Raw genomic sequence first — 19,746 nt, 5'->3', positions numbered from 1 at the left:
AAAGATGGAGGCAACTGCTCCGATAGCAGCTCGGTGCTGTAAAACCCTGAAGTTTATGGAGGCTCAGGTGGCCCCTCAGCCCTTTTAAAGCTTTTTTTAGCAGGGCTACTGGTGCAGAACTCCATTTCTGAACAGGCAGCTGGCTTGTCAGTCCCTTGTTAAAATGAATTGTTGGTTAAAGGCCCTATCAAGAAAATCCTCTTTATAACTCCTTTTGCAAGCCAGCCACCACGTAAAGCTGCTGTCACTTGGCAAATAAAAAGCAAACTCCTCGCAGGTATAGTTGTACTCCAGACTGCTCTATCAAAGCACTTGGGCTGGGTGAGCCTCCAGTCTCGGGCTGCAATTTGTGGTGGTTTGGAGAGAATTAGTGGCTTTAGTAGCAGTGGGTTGGTGGGGTTTATTCATTTATTTCTCTGAGCAGTGCCCTGAGCACTCTGAGGCTACGAAGGAGGGCATGGACCTGCCAGGGAATCACAGAATCATTAAGGCTGGAAAAGACCTGAAGGATCACTGGGTCCAACCATTCACCCAGCACTGCCAAACTCACCACTCTAAACCCTGTCCTCAAGCACCACATCTATACTTTATTTGAGCATTTCCAGGGAAAAGGTGAATCCACTACTTGCCCTTTAGAATGCTTGACCAGCCTTCCAGTGAATAATTTTTCTTACTATCCTACTTTAATCTCCCCTGGTGGAACCTGAGGTCGTTTCCTTTTAGGCTATCTCTTATTATTTGGGAGAAGAGACCGACCCCGTCCTGGCTACACCCTCCTGTCAGGGAGCTGTAGAGCGATGAGGAGCCCCCTGAGACCCCACTCTACAAAGAAAGCACCCCCAGCTTCCTCAGCCGTTCCTGAGGAGGGGGAAGGTGAGGATGCCGAGGATGACAGGGATGTGGAACAGGGAATATGCCCCGGAGCGGCGGCAGGCGGGGAGCGGCTCCTGAGGGGCAGCCCTGGGCCGCGCCCTGAACAGGGAGGTGCTCAGAGGTGGGCGGGGCCCCCTCGGGCCATCACCTCCGCAGATTTGTTGCAGGGTGAAGGGGATGGGACGCCTCATCGTGGTGCACTCTGGGAGTTGTAGTCTAAAGTGGGAAGCGCGGCAGGCGGCATCAGCGGGATGAGGACTACAACGATGGGGGGCAGGGAGGGACACGTGATTACGATGGGCGGGGCCTCAGCGATCACGTGATGTTTGGGTGCCGGCGGTGACGGGCGCGCGGCGGCAGGTGAGGGGCGCGCGGCGGTCCCGCTGTGGGGACAGGGGGCTGACACGGGCTGGGAGCGTGGGACAGGGCTGGCACTGGGGCTGTGTGGCACGGGAACTGAGCTGGGCTGGCACCGGGGATTTGTGTGGCATGGAGACAGGTGTGTGTGTGTACGTGTGTGTGTGACAGGGGGACAGGGATGGCCTGGCACTGTGTGTGGGCGTGCGACATAAGGACAGCGCTGGCCTGGCACAGGTTGGATGGGGCGGGCGTGTACATGGGGATGGGGCTGGGCTGGCACTTTGCGTGTGTGTGCCTTGGGGACAGGCTGGCCTGGGTGTGTGTGACACGGGCACAGGTGTGTGGGTGTGTGTGGCTTGGGGACACAGCTGGCCTGGCACAGGGGGTGTGTGACATGGTGACATGGGAACAGGGCTGGCACAGGGGGTATGTGGGTGACATGGGGACAGGGCTGGCCTGGCACAGGGGGTGTGTGACATGGTGACATGGGGACAGGGCTGGTACAAGGGGTATGTGTGTGACATGGAGACAGGGCTGGACTAGCACAGGGGGTGTGTGACATCGGGACATGGTAACAAGGCATGGCACAGGGGGTATGTGTGTGACATGGGGACAGGGCTGGCCTGGCATAGTTTGGGGTGTGTATGTGACATGGGGACAGGGCTAGCTAGCACAGGAGTTTGGGGTGTGCATGTGACATGGGGACAGGGCTAGCACAGGGGGATGTGACAGGGGGACAGGAGTGCCCTGGCACGGGGGGCAGTATGTAACATGGGGACAGAGCTGGGCTGGCACAAGCTGGGGGGGTGTGTGACATAGGGCAGGGATGGCACAGAGTCTCTGGGTGGCAGCTGGGGGCTGTGGCTGCTGTTTCACAGCGTTTTTTGTGTGTAATGAGTGATTTAGGGACAGAGCAGGGAGGGACACTTGTGACGGTGCTGTGGACCACACCCGTGTCCCATGTCACTGGTAACTGGGCGAGGATGGGATGTCCCTGCACCCAGTTTGCCACTATCCCACAGCTGCTCAGGGAGAAACCCTGGTTTATCAATTTCCAGCACAATGACAATGCTGGGAACTGCTCCTGGCTTGTTACCTGCCAGATTTTTGCTCACTTTTAACCTCACAGAGGGCATGATGTTGTTTATTTATCATTTTTTCCTCCTTCCAGGCTAAATCAGGAGCTTGAGGCAGTGGGATGGCTTTGGAAGTACAAGGAGAGGAAATAAAATCACTTTTAAATGTACAAAGCGCCGCTTTCTGCGGTGGCCCTCAGCTGACTGCAGAAACTTTTTTTTTTGGTTGCTTTTGTACTTGGAAAAGTGTTTGTGGTTTGAAGCTTTTAATGAAAGCTCCCCCGAGCTGTGGGGTACAATTAACCTCCGGCATCTGGCGCTGGAGTGGACTTTGCTGGGGAAACCTCGTGTTCCCATGGAAGTGCTCGGTGTCTTTGTGTGCATATCAAAAAGCAGAGGGTTTGGAAAGCTAAAAGCACGTTTCATTCTGCCACCAGCATGCTGAATACGCCCTGCAGAACCCTCTTCTTGTTAGCATTTGAAGTTGTCTGTGACATTTTGGAGCTTGAGGTGCATCCTTGTGTCTGGGAGTGTTGCAAACAAGGAGATGTTTGTTTGCAAACCCTTGCGTGGGGTGGCGGCTCCAAGTTTTGCTTTGTGCTTTATTCTGCACAGAGGATTTAGGATTCAGCAGACTGAATCCTAAATTTTTACTTGCTGTGTGTCGTGGAGTGGGAAGGATTGATTAAAATATGAGGGTTTTCCCCCACCCTTTTTTTTTTATTTTGTTTTTTGGTTAGCAATAAGGTTTATACTTTATCAAGCATTTATCCCTTTTTCCAGGCTGATTTTTCCCTTTGCAGTAGGGCTGTGAAAATACAGTGCTCAGTCCTTCTCTGCTGGGCTCTGCTGTGGTCCTGATGTCCCAGTCCAGGTGTTTCTGGTCTTTAAGTCACCACTGACTCAGCCCAGCTGATGTGTGACCCCTTGATGCTCTCCTGCTGTGCTGTCTGCTCCAGCTGTGATGCCCTTTTCTGTCTCATTTCCAGGCTGAGCTCTGGGTATTGTCTGGAGTGTTAATCATAGAATCATGGAATGGGTTGGGTTGGAAGGGACCTTAAACACCATCCAGTCCCACCCCCCCTGCCATGGGCAGGGACACCTTCCTCTGTCCCAGGTTGCTCCAAGCCCCATCCAACCTGGCCTTGGGCACTTCCAGGGATGGGGCTGCCACAGCTTCTCTGGGCAACCTGTGCCAGGGCCTCAGCACTTTCTTCCTAAAATCCAATCTAAATCTGCCCTCATTTAGCTCAATGATATTCCCCCTTCTCCTATTACCCCACGCCCTTCTGGAAAATCCCTCTTCTTTGTGTTGATGCAAATTCAGGTTTTTAAATCTCTGATGTGTCAGGGCATTGCTGTCTGACCCTTTGTTGCCCTCCTGCTCTGTCATCTTTGGTAGCTGCAACATCCTTTTCCCTCTCATCCTCAGTCTGGTTTGTGGACTTCTTCTAGGGTGTTAAATGTGCTGATTCCCACTTTCCAGTGGTCGTCCATGCAACAAATCACCCTCACTGATCTCTCCAAGGTCTCCCACCTTCCTGATTTGCTTTTGTTTATTAATGCAACCAAAAATTAGCTTGACCACTAATGCAGCTTTGATGGATGTGGAAGAGGCTGATCAGTGCAGCCACGTGTCCTGCCTCATCCAGGCTTTTGATTCAGATTCCATCCCTCTTGCCTCTTGTTATTGTGTCTAAAGCAAGAGTTACAGGGTGGTGAGGCAGTGAACCAGGTCACCCAGAGAAGCTGTGGATGCCCCATCCCTGAAAATGTTCAGGGCTGGGTTGGATGGGACTTGGAGCAGCCTGGGATAGTGGAAGGTGTCCCTGCCCATGGCAGGGGTTGGAATTGGATGAACCTAAAGGTCCCTTCCAACCCAAAGTGTTTTGTGACTCTGTAAGTAATTTAGCTGAGATTGGCTAAAAGAGACTAGTAGAACAGAGATTTCAATATTACAATATGTTATTCCCACCCTCTCTTGTGCAAGCAACCTCATTCATTTTCTCACAGCTCTCTTGATTTATTTGTTTATTTATTTATTTATTTTAAATATTTTAAACCTCTTATCATTTACTTCTCATCACGCAACCCTCTGGTGTGACCAGGTCTTCCTGCCTGCTCTGGGTCTGGAGAATCTTTACCAGGAGTGGAGGAAAAATAAATATTCGGTGTTTTCATAAATGTGCACATTGATATTACAGCACTTAAAATGTAATTGAAAAGAAAAATAAAAGAGGGAAGCTGAATATGAATGAGTCTGTGCCTCCCCTTCCTTATATATACATTTACATATATATATATATATATATATATATGTGTGTGTGTGTGTATAAAATGGTATTTTGAATTGTTGGTTCTTCTAGGATTTCAGGAATATTTAAATACCAAGTGTGAAAGGGCAAATAATATCAAGATAAAAATAACACTTTTGATTCCCTGCCTGTACCATAAACACATTCTGCTTGATGAAAGTGTTAAAAACTTGTAATTTACTTTTCCCATCTTTATTATCCTCATTCCTACAGTTCACCTGCTTTGTGCAGTGGGCTTAGCTGGGTGGCTCTCACTTGGGTTTGATGGACCTCCCAAGGGTTGCTGGTGATTCAGAGGAAATTGATGAGACCTGAGGGTTTTAGGTGGGCAGGAGGAGCCTCTGTTTTATTTAGGGTTGGAGTTGTCATTGTCAGGGCAAAGGCTGATTGCACTGGAAAGGACTTGTGTGTCCAGGTTTGGTCCCAGTGAGGACAGAGGGATGGAGGGATGGAGGGATGGAGGGATGGAGGGATGGAGGGATGGAGGGATGGATGGATGGATGGATGGATGGATGGATGGATGGATGGATGGATGGATGGATGGATGGATGGATGGATGGATGGATGACTGAATCTTTCCACCCAGGGCATGGTTGGTCTTGTGTTTCCACCTCTGGTGTCTGGGCTGGGGGATGAACAGATTGAAGGCAGTTCTGTGGAGAAGGACTCGGGGGTGCTGGTGGATGAGAGGCTGGACATGACCCAGCCACTGCACTTGGAACCCAGAAATCCGAGTGTGTCCAGGGCTGCATCCAAAGCTGGGTGGGCAGCAGCTGAGGGGGTTGTTCTGCCCCTCTGCCTCTCTCAGGTGAGACCCCACCTGCAGAGCACAGAAAGGACTTGGGGCTGTTGGAGCAAGTCCAGAGGAAGCCAACAAGGGAATCGGAGGGATGGAGCTCCTCTGCTCTGGAGCCAGGCTGGGAGAGCTGGGATGTTCAGCCTGGAGAAGAGAAGGCTCCAGGGAGGCTATAAAGTCCCTTAAAGTGCCTAAAAGGGCTCCAAGAGACTGGAGAAAGACTTTGGACAAGGGCCTGGAGTGATACAACAGGGGGGAATGGCTTCCCACTGATAGCAGATTTAGATTCAAAATTAAAAAGAAATTCATTATTGTGAAGGTGGAGAGGCCCTGGCACAAGTTTTCCAGAGAAGCTGTGGCTGCCCCATCCCTGGAAGTATTCAAGGCCAGTTTGGATGGGGCATGGGCACCTGGGATAGTGGAAGGTGTCCCTGCCCATGGAAAGGGGATTGGAACTGGATGATCTTTAATGTCCCTTCCAGCCCAAACCATTCCATGACTCCTGACCATTAGAATGTGTGTGTTTTCTTATGACATGATCCCCTCAGTCTAAATTTAATCCAGCTATTTAAGCATGAGCCTAACTCCCAACTGGAGTATCGGAGTGTACCTACATGATGGTGTTTGTGGAGGAAATGCTGCAAAACATCTTCCTCAGCAGCATCACCGGCATTTCAAAGTGCATTGTATTTTGCAGAACACTTTTTGCCACGTGCAAATCCAAAGTGTGGCTCCAAACTGGCGTTGGTGTTTTTGGCACTGCCACTGGGCACCACAAGGCTGGAGGAAAGCTCTGCCCTTCACTTGTTACTGAGTGAACAGAAAGCTTCATAAAATATTTGTGCTTTTTTCCTACTGCATAATAGCCAGAAGTGTCTGTATTTTGCTGTCAGAAAGGCTATTTGTGGTTTTTAATAATACACTGTATTTCCCAAAGAATATGGTCAAGATAAGAATCCTACTCCCTATTTTTTTTTTCTGCTTGCCTTGCAAATGGTGGCGTGTAAGATTAAAATAAAGCAAGAGTTAAATTAATCTGATTTAACACTTGCAGGGAGGTTTCTATTTAAAACTCTTTTTCTTCGAAGTGTCACTAGTCAGGAAATTCAGTAGGCAGGTGCCATCTCTTTGTTGCAGTGCATGGGCACATCTCTGCAGTGTTTCTGATGATGGAAAAAAATAGCATTTAACTAAAATAAAAAAGAGGCAGGATGGATTATCTTTTTTATTTTTTTAATGTCCATTTTGTGTGTCCATTAAAAAAGCAAAGATTGCACTGATAATCAGTTGCTTTTAAAATATATCCTGAAGATTGGTACAAAAATAAGAAGAAATAGTTTATCAGCAGGTGGTTTTGAATTTTTTTTTTTTTTCTGGGATGCAGAGCTGTAGGGAAAAGCACTCCCAAGGGCCATTTAGGTGTGTTGTCAGTTCATCTGCTGGGATGCTGAAAGAAAAATCTGGAAAATATTTTCCAGCTACTCCTTGAATGAAGTCAAACTTGGCTGCAATCTTATACTTACTATTTTTATTTTTTGTAAAATCCCTTTTTTTGGAAGCAAATACTGATGTTGGGTTAGGTGATGATCTCTTCACTCTCTCTGTCATCTCTTTCTTAAATAAAAGCAGAAAATAACTGCAAAATGTTTGATGCTCTTCATTGTGTAGCATTTGTTTTGTTCTTGCTCTGCTGTCCCCCCTGCTGCAAAGCCAGGCATTGCAAAAATAAGATTTTTTTGAGGTTATTAAGGACTTTCTTAGTCCTCCTTCTCCTCTCTGCATACCTTTATTGTCATTCTGGTCTTGAATAACTTGGCCATGTATTTTTTTTCCCCTTGTAGGACTCCTCCATCATCTGGTGCATGGAGTAAAGGAGTGCAGGACACAGCCGTGCTGTAGGATTTTATTCCAGAGCTGTTGCCATAGTTCTTATTTCTGTAAAATAAAACATTTTCTTCTTCCATGAGAGACTTTGATCATGCTCATTGCTGAAACCTGTTGCTTTTTTTTTTCATTTTTAATGAATCTTCTTGTGATGCTTCTGTGTGGAGGAGGGAGGTACCTCCTTTATTTTTCTACATGTGAAAACTAGGCAGATTTGGAGGTGTTATGACCCAGATTTTTGGAGTAACCCATTTCTGGGCTGTGTGTGATGCCAGAGATTCAAATATGGTATAAGGGAACTCCCAAACTTGCTATTAATGGCTGCTTTGTAAAAAAATCCCATACAAAGCCAAGAATTCTGTTTTTCTTCATCCTTCTTCCCCACCTTGAAATTCCCTCATTTTTTGTGATAGGAAAAGAGGGAATGGCTTTAAGCTGAAGAAGCTGAGAGACCTGGTCTAGTGGAAAGTGTCCCTGCCCATGACAGGGGTTTGGAATGAGCTGATTTCTAAGGTCCCTTCCAACCCAAACCATTCTGTGATTCTGTGATTTACTGACATGTGACATCTCATGACTGTCACCACAGTCCTCATGCAGTGCTGCTGCCTGCCCAGCTTGTGTGCCCCAGTTTTTGGGGTGTCTTAGAGGAACAAAATCCTCCTGGGTTGTTCAGGGAAGATTTGGATGATGTCTCACTGGGTCTACAAGTTGTGGAACAGTCACTTCAGTTTTAGATTCATTGGACCATAGAATGGTTTGGGTTAGAAGAGGCCTTCAGGATCATCTCATTCCAGCCCCTGCTATGGGCAGGGACACCTTCCACCAGACCAGGCTGCTCAGAGCTCCATCCAGCCTGGCTGTGGACACTCCAGGGATGGGAAATGCTCAGGATCACAGGTACCAGTGGTTGCAATTCACTGTAGGTAATTGCAATTAGATTTGAGCTGAATTATTAGCAAATGCTTTGCAGCATCCTGTATCCCAGACTGGAGATGTTCACTGTGCTCCAAGTTCTTCTGATTTTGGAGATAAAAATGCTGCTGTACATCTGGAGATGGGGGAGGTTGATGAGGCTGCAGAAGTGCTGGGTAGCACCTTGTTTCATATAACCCTGTATGTGACAGAAATTCTTGTTAGAAGCTGCAGGGCTTTAGATTTTCCTTCGTGTCAACTGTATCAAGAGCTAAACCTTAATACAGCTTTTTACTATATTTTTCCCCACAAAAACAATTGATTTGTGATCCTTTGTGACACTATTCGCTTTCTAGACTCTCATGAGAATCTCCTAATCTCTAAATACCTGATTTATACAAATTTAGACATAGTGTTACATAGCTTGAGATGTGATTTACCTTCCCCAAGTGTATTGATGTCTTCTGTTGTGTGCCTGGTAATCTCCAGCTGCTCCCTTACCCGAGGGTCTGTCGCTGCTGGGGTGACCCTGATGTCTGTCCCATCAAATATTCTGCTGCAGGTTCTGGATGCTCAGGGAAAAAGTATGAAAAAATTAAACTTACAAATATACATATGTTATTAAATTAACAACTAATTTTTTGTAATATAGTGCAGAAGACCATATATATATAACTCAAATATATATAATAATACTGGATGTGGTTTTGTTTGCTTTTTTGTTCTGGTTTTTTTTTGGCCTTTGTTTTAAGGAATTTAAAATTTTAGTCTTTTCTCTGCCAAAAGTGCTGTGGGATTGATGTGGGCAGGATGAGGCCATAGTGAATACTCACAGCTGTGATCAGGAAAGTTTGTCCAACTTCCTGATCCTCCCCATCCTCTTGCAGACCATCCCATGCAGGTTTTGAAGCGATCCAGAGCTGTAGCGATGGTGAAAAATCAAGTCATTTTACTAAATCTACTTTTACTAATTATAAATATGGTAAAACTCTAAAATAATTAAAATAGTGGTGCTTAAACTGTGTTGAGGTTACTGCATGTCAGAGGTTCAATCTCTCAGTGTCAAGGACCTTCAGCTTCCATTAACAGCAAGTGCTCAAAGGTAGTAGGTGGCAAAATGTGGGTGTGGAAGCCCGAGAAATGCTGTCCAAAGCTTTTTGACACTTCTCTTATGGAGAACAACTGTGTGCTTTCCAAAGCCCTCCTGAGTTTTGATCATGCACCATGGGGAGGTTTAATAGCTACGGGTTGGTTTTCTAAAAATGTAATGGATTCTGTCCTAGCCAAGTGCCCAAACCAAGCCCTTGGAGAGACATCTTAGCAAGTGGTTAAAACAGGATTGCAATATTTGTGTAAAACGGGGCACCTTTGAATTTGAAAAAGCAACTGAGGGTTTCACTACAGATATTTTCCTGTCGATCATCTTCAGAGCTGAAGCAGGTGGGATCCTAGGATGGGATTCATAGGATCCTAGAATGGCTTGGGTTGGAAGGGTCTTACTTCCAATCCCCTGCCATAGGAAGGGACACCTCCCACTATCCCAGGTTGCTCCAAACCCCATCCAACCTGGCCTTGAATACTTCCAGGGATGGGACATCCACAGCTTCTCTGGTTTTCTCTCATTTGTCCCAAACAGGACAATCATGAGACTCAAATTCTGGTGGGTTGGGATTTTTTTTCCTCTTAAGAGAATGCTGGCAAATTAATTGTCAAAATCCTCTTCCCTGTGCATCGAAACCAAGGTCTGCTTTTTAATTTTCTTTTTTGAATTTCTATTTCTTTGCACATTGTTCAGGTGTACCTTTGTTTCCTTTCTTATCTTCTCTCTTTGGCCAGTTCTTTTCCTACTGCCCTGTGCTTGCCTTCCATATAAACAATAATTATAATTTAGGTATAATCTCAGAAACAGAGTTGTGCATCCTAGTCCTGTTTGTGAGGCATTTGAGCACAGAATATAAAGAGTGTGCAGAAAATAGTCTGGAGATCCTGCTATCCCCAGGGGCACTCACTGCCTCTCTGCCTGTACTTCCTGAATTTGGCCATCTCTTTTTGTTTCCTTCCTGGTGAGACCAAGAAGACTTTTTGAATTTTCCTCAGTGGCTGTTTTGTGGGTTTGAGATACTGCTGGGTCCTTCAGTCCCATCAGGGTGTGAGATCCTCCTGCTGGGACAGTTTGGCTTTGGCTTCTTTCCTCCACCAGGGAAAAGCAGAAAGGAAATTACTTTTCAAAATGTGTGGTTCTTCCTGGGTTGGGGCAGTAATCCTTGGAAGCAATTGGTGGCCTGCAGGATAAGGGTGTGAGTGGTCTCCACTGGTCATTTACTTGCAGATCATAGAAGGGTTTGAGTTGGAAGGGACCTTCAAAATCATCTTGTTCCAATCCCCCTGCTGTGAGCAGGGACACCTTCCACTAGACCAAGCTTCATCCAGTCTGGCCTGGAACAGTTCGAGGCAGCTGAGTCCCTTGGCTGCTTTCCTCTGCAACAACTTGGTCAAGGGACACTTCTGGACTTGAAGTCCTCCTTGCTCCTCTCCCACACCCCAGAGAGGCGGTTGGTTGTCATGAGTGGATGTCATCTCTACGGACATCATCTCAAAGCATCACGATAAATCCCTTGTTATTGGCTGGAGCAATGTCCTCTGGTGGTTCTCCACCCTCTGTTTCCATTAACTCACCATCCTGGGCAGACTGAGCCTGGACATTTTGCCTGGCTGTCTGAAAATCACTTTGTAAAGTTCTCCTGAGCAGACCAGGGTGACCTTGCACTCACTGATTTGGTAGCCAAGCTCCGATGCTGATTCCCTGCGTGGCATCTCATAAATAGCTCCAGTTTTCAGTTTCATTTCCCAGACCTGTTTACACCTTGCCAGAAATAATTACAACCTCTGAGCCTGAGGTTTGCTGGGCGAGGGGGTGGAGGGCAAGGAGAAAAACCTGCAATCCATGTTTTTTCATGTGTTGTCGTCAACATGGTGCTGCCAGCGGGATTGGGATCTCCCTTCTGGGGCATGAATCAGGCTGTGCCCACGTCCGCCCGGCATCGCTCCCCTTCTGTGCTTGAGAATTCTTCCCTTTCCTCTGTTCAGCATCATCTTAAATTCATATCCCAGGCAGTGCCTCCCTCACCTGCTTTATTACCTCTTAATGTGTTTTCCCAAGAATGTCTCGCACGCGGATAAACCTCTCCTGCCGCCTTTGTAAAACCAGTTCTTTCTGCACTCTTCCTCCTCCAGAGCCTGTGCATTTTTCCTCCATCCATGCAGAGCTACTTTTCTTCTTCTTGCCATGTTTTTTGGAGCACCTTGGAGCCTGAGCATCCTCCTGGAGAGGCGGGTGGATGCCATCACTGCCGGCTTTGCATCCGAGCTGGTGCTTGCTGTGGTCATGTGTGGAGCCGGTGGGGAAGGCAGGAATATTTTTAGCTGCACTTCTGTGAGCTGCTCAGGGGGCCGCCCACAGCAGAGTATTAAAATAATAGCGGGGACATTGGGTAAGCTCTGCAGCAAAATGTTGATATGCAAATTGCCATCTTAAGAGCAAACCTCAAGGCGATTTTTGGCAATGCATGCAAGGCTCCAGAGCGGTGTGTTTTGAATAAAGATTACAGCAAAGGGATTTTGCCTGGAGGCCACGCTCGTCTCGTTTATTCTGAAGCTTAGCAGAGCTGGTAATTCAGTGTTGGAAGCCAACAGGGTGAAACATATGCACCTTTAAAAAGGTATTAGATTAGCATTGGTGAAACAAAATGTCACATCACCTCTGTAACTGAAATTTCCAGGCTTGCAGAAGCAATAAATTTGGTTGGATTTCATTTGCGAGCAGTTCCTGGGCGCTGTCCAAGGAAGAGGCGGCTCTGATGGCAGCAGAGTTGGTTTGGGAGGTTTTGAGGCATTACCTGGTTAAAAAATGAGCTTGTGCCAGCTGATTCCACACTGCTTTGACTTTTCTCTTCAACTTGGTGGTGGATGGCTTGGCTGTTGGAAACCTTGCAGTAAGAAATCAGATCATCACTCATGAATTCCTTATTTTTGTTTTTTGGTTTTTTTTGTTTTTTTTTTTTTTTTTTTTTTTATTTTTTTTATTTTCTTGGCTATTGAGTTCATGTTGGCACAACTAGGAAGGAAACAGCAGTAAATTTGTAGTATATTAGAACAGTTTGAGTTGGAAGGGATCTGAAAGATCATTTTGTTCTGACCCTCTGCTGTGGGCAGGGATGCGTTCCAGTAGACCAGGTTGTTCCAAGCCCTGTCCAGCCTGGCTTTGGACACTTCCAGTGGTGGAGCAGCAACATTGCCCTTTATAATGTCATGTCAAGCTTCCCATCCACCAATATCCTCAAGTCCTTCCTCTCCTCAGGGCTTTTCTCAACAGAGGATTTGAATTCTTTCATTTATTCCAGTTCTTGAGGAGCAAGGATGAAATTGTAGGTGTTTTCATTATTCATTGTTTCCTTCACCCATCAGTGCCTGGGCATTGATAGGTAAAGAAAAAGTTCATATTGTAACAAATATATTGCTCTAGAATTGAAAAGTGGCAGTAAATTAAATAACATGTGAATTTTGGGGTTTGTTTGGAATTCTTTAAGTCGTGAAGATTGTTACAAATCCATCCCTTTTTAGAGGCAGGAAAGGGATGATTTTGAGTGGGAATAAAAGTAGTTGGTAGCTAATTTTTCTCACTTTGAACGAAGCATGGAAGAACCAGGTGGCTGAGACTCTGTGGGAACACATTCTGACTTTGATACAAGTTTGTGTTGATCAGATCTTAGTTCAGTTGTATCCTTTTACTTTAATTACATATTCCAACACCATGAGACTTTTAAATATCAGATTTTGAGAATGTTCTCTGCCAGAACTGCACGCTTTAAGTGCAGATCCTGTTGGCAGGCATCTCAGGAGCTGTTGACTTCCCTCTTTTGTAACCTCATCCTCTCTTGCCGAGTTTTTTTTCTGCTTAAAATTTTGACATCATTTGATAAAACAGCAAAGCTCATGGGTGTGTAGCCCTGTGAAGATCGTTGTGTCCTGCTTGCATCCCAACAGAGCCAACTGAGAACAAGAAAAACGTCTTTCGAGTTTGGTTCAGGCATATCTTGGATCTTGTTTGTGTCTGTCCTTTGGTGCATCCTGCTTCTCCCTGGCCTTAAACACAAGATTCTGGTTTAGTTTTCTCATGCTGCCTCGTGCCTTGATGAGGTATTGATTCTTCGCTCCAAGGTGATGAAACTCTGCTCCTGACTTTGAAATGCTCCAGGTCTCCACCTCTCCATTATTCTTCCTTCTTGATTATTTCATTTATAGGAATGTTCTTATTTTCCCTGAAGCTTGTTTTTTGGTGGTGTATCAGGGATCATCACAGCTGACTGTCATGCCAGTGTTTTTGTCTTTCCAGATTGTGTTTCCTGAAATTTCCCATCAAATCTGTGTTCAACTCCTGCGTTCAGTCTCCTATTTTAAAGTCTTTATCGCAGGAATTATCTCTGTAGTCTGTTTTTATACAACATTTCATGTGATGCAGATGTGATTCCAAAAGTGGAGCCTTTGATAATGCCTTTAAATTTGTTGCCTTAGTAGTTAACAATCTTGAGAATGTTGTCATCTTATATAAGCATTTTTATTTATATAGGTCAGAGACAAAAATTAAGACATATTAAGACATTGTATATGTTAATACTTAAAAATCAAATACAAATAATTAAAATATACATGTATTTTTTTTCTGGCCCTACCTTAGTTCCTTTGGTAGCTACGACATCAGCTGCTTTCTGTGGGGCAGCTGGAATGCTGAACTCTGATCTCAGCAGATAAGAAATATTTTTGTAAAGCTGTGCATTTAGACTAATTCTGTCTGCCGTAGAATGTGCTGAGGATTTGTGATCCTCAGCATGCATTTGACAGATCTTAACTAGTTCTGCTCTGTCTTGTCAATCAAAATTAACCGCCCACCTCACTCCTTCCTACTTTCTCTCTCTTCCAGCCTTTTTATTTAGGTTGGTCATTAAAATTGCTTATAACCATAGAAACGAGGAAAACCCGCCCCTTACTTTCCAGAGCCTCAGTGTGATATTCCTGTACTGACATCATGTGAGTTACATACACGATGGCTTAAAAAAAACCCCTAAAATCTGCAGGTGGGCAGAGTTGTCATTAATTCCTCCCTATAATGGAGTTGTCCCAGGGGATGCCAACCAAGGATCACATCCCTCTTGTATTCCTGTATGGAGAATGCAAGAGGGACACAAAGGAGAGGCCCTGCTGTGGAGAAACCACCAGAAAAAGATTGAATTGGAGAAGAAAACATTAATTCATGGGATGGAACTGGTGGGAGGATGAGATGAGGAGAAGATGGGTGGGCAAGAAGTCTCATGTGCAGTGTGGTGTGGTTTTGATCATTCCAGTATTGGTTTTCATCCTCCTAGGACTGCCCTGGGTGCTCTGGGAGATGGGCATAATGATATTTCTGGGAAATTGGACCACTAGGTTTCTACAGTTAAGAACCTGAACCCCCACTTGGCAGGATGGGGTGTGCCATGGTTTAGCTTGTGCTGAAAAATTGAAATGACCACTGTTTTTTTGCTTGTACAGGCAGTTTAAAAATGCTTGTTCCAAAGCTACATGAGGGTGATAAAAACTCCTACCTTAGCATCCAAGAACATCCTGAAATTTCAGTGCTGGACTTTGTGTGCTGCACAAAAAATTCTGTTTTCAATTGGACCAGGACTGCCTCAGTTTGAGACAAATTTTTTCATTTATTTCTCCCCACCTTCAATTGCAATAAATCATATGTAGGAAAGTCTCCAGAACGGAGATGTGGATTGTTCCTGAATAAGTTGGATGTAAAAGTTTCACCACTCTTTTAATCTGAAGGCTTGTCTCTTGGGAAGAGGAATTTTGACCTTTGGCCAGAGAAATAACAAGGAAGAAGTGTTGTGTGATGTGTTATGACAAGGTGCTGCTGAGCAACATCTTAAAATTTAAAGGTCTTCCTTATTTACCCTGTCTTTGAAAGCTGGTTCTGGGTACTGTACTTTAACTTAAAGGCTCTTAATCATTATTTTGTCCCCATGTTTTGGAGGTGTTGGCTTTTGAGAGTGTTGAAGTCGACTGTGTAATCAAAGAGGAGGAAAGAGTAATTGGATGGTTTTTTTAAGGGTAGAAAAACTCAAGGAAGGAGCTCCTTTGGCATCCTTTGCTGCTCTCTTTGGCCCCGATGTCATCCCATGTGATTTTACTTTCTCCACCATCCCATCATAAGGAGGGATTAGAAGGCTTTCATGGTTAGTCTGGAAGGCTGTCTCCTGTGTGGTGATGCTCCTCCTGCTTAAAACAAGCCCAAAATATCAGCATTTTCATTAAAACACTTTCTTTGAGGATTAGTTGCTGTAAAAAGTCCGTAAGATTTTTATTTCCGTACTTTACCCAGTGTATAAGTGCCTCTACCTGAGTTGCCTAAGCCATTCTTTTTCTTCTTTTCTCTTTTATTAAAACATAATAGACTGCATTAAAATTGTCACAAATTCCTTCTGGAGCATTGGTTTCCAAATTTGGGCAAAAAACCCCACAAACAGTTGTGAAAATGTGTGTGGGAAATGAGTTTATGATATCATTACAGTCTCCAGAGTTATCTGAGTTTCTGGATCCTTATGTATGCTGTTCCTGATGAGAGGAAATGGCCTCAAGTTGCACCAGGGGAGGTTTGGATTGGATCTAGGAAAAATTTTGTCACTGAAAGCATGGTCAAGCATTGTACAGAATGCTGAGGAAAGTGATGGAATCACATCCCTGAAAATGTTTAAAAGTCCAGTGCTGGGTCACTTGGTTGTCTCAGTGGTGTGGTTCTCTCTCGGCAATCCCTATATTTGCACGGGCTTTCTGTTTGTAGGAAATGTAGTAAAAATGTAGTGAAAACATAATAAAAACAGTTTAACTGGCTAATACTGACTATGAAACATGACATGGCTAAACAGGGGGAAATGGCAATAATGTGAAATCACAAATTGCAGAAAATTAAAATTACTTGCTGTGTTTCTCTAGGCATCCCCTAATGTTTGCACCCTGAAATGAAAGGGAAGAAGTGTTCTTTTGTTTCCTTTTTTTTTTTTTTTTTGTTGTGTGTGTTCCATTGTCAACAGACATTGTGTAGGCCAAAAGCAAAGCTTGCCTAATGTATGGATATGTTTAACAAATTCACAGGGTGTGAAAACTCCCAGTTGAATCTAAAGATACTGCTAAAACCTCAGTCTTGGGAATCCCTGAGCTTCAGACTGAGGGAAACCGAGCAGATAAAAGCCTGTTTGTGCTTTTCACATCTGATTTTCTTTTTATTTTCCCTTTTTATCTAAACAGGAACAATACTGCTGAGCTGGGCCTTGGGTCCATTGGGTTATTGCTGCCAAGTTCCCAACAAGTGGCTCCACAGCACAGCAGAATAAAATTGTGGGTGAGGTAATTTTTGCTGTTTTCTTTACCTGATAATCCTTCTCATTTAAATTTTTTTCCTTTGATTTTGGTTGGCTTTCTCCATATCCTTTCAGCTCATTGGAAGTGATGCTGCATGTTGTGGAGGAGGCTCTGGAGCTGGGGTGTAGGAATGCTGTGTGCTTTCATCTTGCAGATGTTCACCTCTGGATCACATTTTCTGCTCTTGCAGTAGTTTCTTTGTTTTAACTGGTTACCACTGGGTGATCTCCATCCAAATTTTCCCTCTGACATCTGATCTTGGCTGTACATTAAGCTCTGGGATGTCCCCTGCTCATGGTATGTTGACTTTGAGTTGGGCTTTCTGGCCAAACCAGAGTTGCTGGGTGTTCTCTGCTAGGAACAGATGGTCAGTGAAAGTTCCATTTTTCAAGGTGCAACAGACTGTGTCTGTAAAACCTATGGTGTTCTTTAACAGCAATAACAGTTTTCTTAAACTGCATCTGGTTTTCCCACCTGGAATATCGTTAACAGTAATTTGTATCATGGCTGGAATAGTTGTTTCATGGGCTCCAGCTTAATAGGAGGAAATAAGTATTTTCTTGGGTATTTTTGGTTTAGTGTCTGGTTTTTCCCTGTTAAAATGTTATTATAGAATTAGTAAAATGGATGGATTCTGATATATCTAAAATGATATCTCTAAAACGATTCTGATATATCTAAAATGGATATATTTATCTGAATTGATTGGTTATCTTGCACAAAGAAACTGAAGATACTGAAGAAATTTGAAACAAATCTTAAAAAAGATTTCCTAAATTTTTAAAATATTTTTCATTTCTCTACTTCCATTTTTCACAGCACTTGGAGCATTGGCTTGTTCCAGTCCCGATTCGTACACAGAGCTGAAGAGATTTGTAACATTCAGTAAATAATATGCATAAATTGTGCCTATTTACATTCTGAGTAATTACCAACAACAGAGTAAATACGAGGTTAATGAGATTAATGGGGCAGAGGAAGGAAAGCTCTGAGTGCCCCTCCCAGTGGCCCCGGAGCCCAGGGTGGCCCCGTTTCTGTTGACGAGCCCAGCATGGCTGGAGCTGCAGCAGTGATTTTGCTGCTGTTCCCCATGCAGAGCCTAAGGAGTTCCTACTGCTGGCATTCTGCTTTAAATGCTGGATAATATTATTAAATCCCACTTCTTGTGAGGGTTGTTTTTAATAATTGTGTTTAATAGTTTTGGTTTTTCCCCTGTTTGCTCTGGTTCTGGGGCTCAGTCATAAGGTGCCTGGTTAGCTCTAGTTCTCTGACATCTTCTCCCAGACATCTGGTACCCTCCTGGATGTATCCTCAAAGCCACCAGAGGAACTGACCAAAGTCTTTCATGTTACTGTCAGAATATTGTACTTGGAAGTCCTTTGAGATTAACCCTTATTTTCTTATCCTAAGATCCATCCTGGCTTGTGTTCATTTGTCCTATGCCTTTTTCCCTCTAAGAGCTCTTCATTACATGCTCTCCAGTAAGCCTTGCAGGGACAGAAAGTCCAATTTCCAAACAAGACATGATCATTTTTCTACTCTAGTATCTCTCAAGTCCTCTCTCTTTTCCAGGTTAGTGGGTTTTCTGCTCTCTGTCCATCATCTTCCAGCATCCTCTGGCAGTCTTCAATGTTTTATAAATGTCACTACCTCAGAATTGTTTATTTGAGTTTTCTCCACCCAAAACTGCATCTGCGTGGTTCCCTCCAAAGCTCTGGGCACCGACTCCCCTTGCTGGTCACGTCACAAACTGCAACCTATTTTTTTTCTGTTTTAAATGAAAATGCCTTTCGCAGAGACCTATTTCATTTACTCAAGATAAATGTTGTACTTATGACTCTGGATTTTCTTGTTCCGGCAGTTCTGATTAAACCATGAACTTTACATGTAAACAATTCAGGTGGAATAGTGGCACTGCACATTGCCTAAATGAATTATTCACCTCTTAGCTTTTGTTTTCATTTCTTGGATATTTGATTTCTTTTTCGTGTGGGCTTATTTTTTAGATATATTTTATTATTGCAAGTTATTCTCCTCCTGTTTCAATTGTGTAGAGCAGTGATTTCTCTGTCCTCTCAATTCTTTCATGTTTTGTTATGAGGTTGACTGGATAAGGGATCAGGAACACACATAGTGTTCTCCTCTACCCTTCCAGTTGTAGAGAATGATGAGGAGAAACCAGGAAGATTCAATAGATCAATACCTGGCCCTGAGCCTGGTGTCACCAGCAGATTTTTGGGTTTTCTTGTACTGGGATGCTGTGTGAGTGACTCCCTTTCTTCTGCTGTATCAGTGGAGATAGGGAATGGAGATCCCTGCAGCAGCAAAGGCACCAGGGTTATTGATCTGTTTGAAACCATGAGAATGTCTGTGGGGTCCCGTGGGGTTTGGGACCCCGATTTGTTGTTAAAAGTCTGTGCTTCAGCCTGCGCGTTCAAAGGATGAGTCTGAGCTCTTCAGTTTTTCGGTCTCAAGGTTGTTTATTGCATCTTATCTATAAAATTTTCCCCCTGCCCTGCCGAGGTCCAGTCAGCAGGACAGCCAGAGGCACTCTACCTGCCCCCAGGGCAGTGTTATCTTTATATACTACAAACTATGGATAACATTTTTACAGTTATTTTCCAATACCTATCACCTATGTTAGACAGTGAGCTTCTGCTCTAAACCAATCAAAAGTGCCAACATCACCAGTGAAGATGGAGGTAGAGAAGAAGAAGAAGAAAGGCTAGACACGCCCAAATCCTCCATCTTGTCCCCAAAACCTCTGTACTAAAAATCCTAAAACCTACATTTACACCCTGTGATTACTTTATTCTCACACTATTTAAACTGCTGTGGCTTTATCTCTTCATGTAAAGGTGGCAGTTTGCTCCATGGTTCGTAATCAAACCCACTGGTGTTCTGGGCTGTGTGCCAGGGTCTTTGAGCCCCCTGGCAAGGGTCCCGGAAACTCCAGACTCGCAGAGGGATGTCCTGAGTTCTGACAAATGGCCATGTAGGAATTAGGGCTCCTTCTCCAAAAAGAGGTTGTGGGAACAATAGCCCAGCTGAAGTGCATCTGCACCAGTGC

General features: G+C 44.5%; 1 protein-coding gene across 5 annotated transcripts in view; it reads left to right on the top strand.

Annotated features, from left to right (window-relative positions):
• The first annotated feature begins 1,166 nt into the window (after window positions 1–1,166).
• The window catches only part of TSNARE1 (t-SNARE domain containing 1), a 456,778-nt gene continuing 438,198 nt past the window's right edge, over window positions 1,167–19,746 (top strand). For 3 of the 5 annotated variants that reach the window (XM_050970765.1, XM_050970766.1, XM_050970762.1), the window contains exons 1-2: window positions 1,167–1,233; window positions 16,563–16,656. The gene's annotated coding sequence lies outside the window, so the exon portion shown is untranslated. The remainder of the gene's footprint in view (window positions 1,234–16,562; window positions 16,657–19,746) is intronic. The other 2 variants (XM_050970764.1, XM_050970763.1) reach the window with 2 other exon arrangements.

The sequence above is a fragment of the Serinus canaria genome, chromosome 2 (assembly GCF_022539315.1).
Source record: "Serinus canaria isolate serCan28SL12 chromosome 2, serCan2020, whole genome shotgun sequence".
In the NCBI taxonomy this organism is placed as follows: Eukaryota; Metazoa; Chordata; class Aves; order Passeriformes; family Fringillidae; genus Serinus; species Serinus canaria.
Note: the sequence above shows the minus strand (reverse complement) of the source record. Positions and strands in the feature narration are given on the sequence as shown.